We start from the raw sequence: 2,070 nt of genomic DNA, 5'->3' as shown, positions 1-2,070 counted from the left end.
CCAATAAGAGATAAGATAAGCAAACAAACGATGCAGCCAAACACATTCAACTGTCGTTGTGAAAGCTACCATGTACTCAGCTTCACATGAGGAAGTAGCCACTGTAGATTGTTTCTTGCTCAGACAAGAAATGCAAGCTTTGCCCAAAAAGAAACAATTACCACTAGTGGACTGCCTGGTATCATAGTCTCCACCTTCACCTCAATGTGCTTCGAGCGAGCATGAAGTAGCAAGTAGTAGATACTAGAAAAGTGAAAGAATCTTGGGCCCTGTAGGCTGCAAGTACTACATCAAAGGCAAGCTGGAATACATCATATAACAAACTGAAAAGGCTGCCAGTCTGGGGCCCTGTGCCCTACAAGCTGCTACAGGCTACAGCCAAAAAACAAAACTGAAATGCATCACAATTGATGAGGCTCAAGCCTCAAGGTGCATCCTCATCCTGTGCCTCATCCTCATCATCATCAACATCAGTGCCATCTTCCTCCTCCTCCTCCTCCTCATCCTCATCCTCATCCTCATCCTCATCACTGTCAATCTCATCTGCCTCGCTATGGGACTCTAAAATACTGAAGCTGCTTGAAGCTGCAGCAACATTCATCCTTCCTGTAACAAGAGGAGCTGGTCTGGCTAGAATCTCCTATTCTCCCTCTGTAGTCTCTTGCAAAGCAAGCAGCCTTTCATCATCCTTCTCCTTGTTGATCGTTTCCAAGGTCACTTCTATCTTCTCAAATCCCCTTTCCTTGATTTTAGAGATCAGTCGCAAATTAGTATGGATGTATACTAATTGTTCTGTATTCTTTGGAAGAAGCCTATTCCTTCTTTTGGTATATATAAGAGAGAATGTGCTCCAGTTCCTCTCACAAGGAGAAGCACATGTCCCCTGCAAGAGCACTCGAATAGCCAACTGCTGCAAATTTGGAGTGTGAGCCCCAAATGTCTCCCACCACTTCACCCCTTGGTGCATCCTCTTATCATCCTTCGCAATTGCCCGAGCAAATGTGCCTGACATGGACTTGAAAACATCAAACTCATCAAATAAGATGCCCTGCCTCTCAACATCATACTTCATGTATCACTCAATGACATCCATCCACCCATCATGCACCTCCTTATCACCATCTGGATTTCTCTCTCTTAGGATGGAGAACAAAAGCTGTTGCATGTAAAGAAGAGTGCATCATATCCCACCTATTAACACACAAGGCTCTGACATCAGCCAACTTGGAGGAGTCTATGCCATCTATAGTCTGTATCTTCTCCACCATTCGATCAGTGAGCTCATATACAAGTCCCATGGTAGCCCCTTCTCTATCAGCCAAACGAAGAATCTTCACTATAGGTGCACATATCTTCACTATGACTCTTGCTTCCTGCCAAAACGAGGCGCCCAATACAATGGAATTCACCTGTTGTGCTTTCACAGTGCGTGATACTTTCTTCTTGCAGTACTCATCATTAACAACCATACGACGCAATCCATTGTAGACTCTCTCATCCAACAAGTTTGCTAACACGATAAGCATGTAAGCAAACCGAGTCTATGCAGGTTTCACTAATTCCTTCTTGCTGAAAGTTCTATATAATGCTAACACAGTGTGCTTCCGAGTAACAAACGTGACAATCATGTTGGCATGTGTTAACACTGGCTTCACCCAAGCAAGCTGCCCGATGTCCTCAAACAAGAGGACAAGGCAACGGCATGTGCATCTAGTATAGAAAATATGAGGCCACTCCTCCTCTACCAAACCTCTTGCTCGCACGCAGTTACATGCATTATCCATGCACACCTGCACCACATTATCTGGCCCAACATCAAGAATGGCATCTTTTAATATCCCAAAAATGTATTCACCTAATTTATACTGCCCACTAGTATCCACAGACTTCAAGAAGACAGCCCAAAAATGCATGAGACCATAATATTAATGATAGGCCTACGCCAAGTGTCAAACCAGCCATCACACACTATGTTGCATCCATACTTTTTCCATTTCTCCCAAAACTGCAGCAACTCTTGATCTATGCATACCACCTCATTTTTCAGCTCTGAAGTGCACAAGGAGCAAT

At 44.0% G+C, this 2,070-nt stretch overlaps 1 pseudogene; it reads right to left on the bottom strand.

Moving 5' to 3' along the window:
- Positions 1–424: 424 nt before the first annotated feature.
- On the bottom strand, positions 425–1,093 carry LOC147903785 (uncharacterized; annotated as a pseudogene).
- Between the last annotated feature and the right edge of the window lie 977 nt (positions 1,094–2,070).

The sequence above is a fragment of the Dipteris shenzhenensis genome, chromosome 3 (assembly GCF_047967505.1).
Source record: "Dipteris shenzhenensis isolate YYH24624 ecotype China chromosome 3, Dip_SZ_1.0, whole genome shotgun sequence".
Classification (NCBI taxonomy): Eukaryota; Viridiplantae; Streptophyta; class Polypodiopsida; order Gleicheniales; family Dipteridaceae; genus Dipteris; species Dipteris shenzhenensis.
Note: the sequence above shows the minus strand (reverse complement) of the source record. Positions and strands in the feature narration are given on the sequence as shown.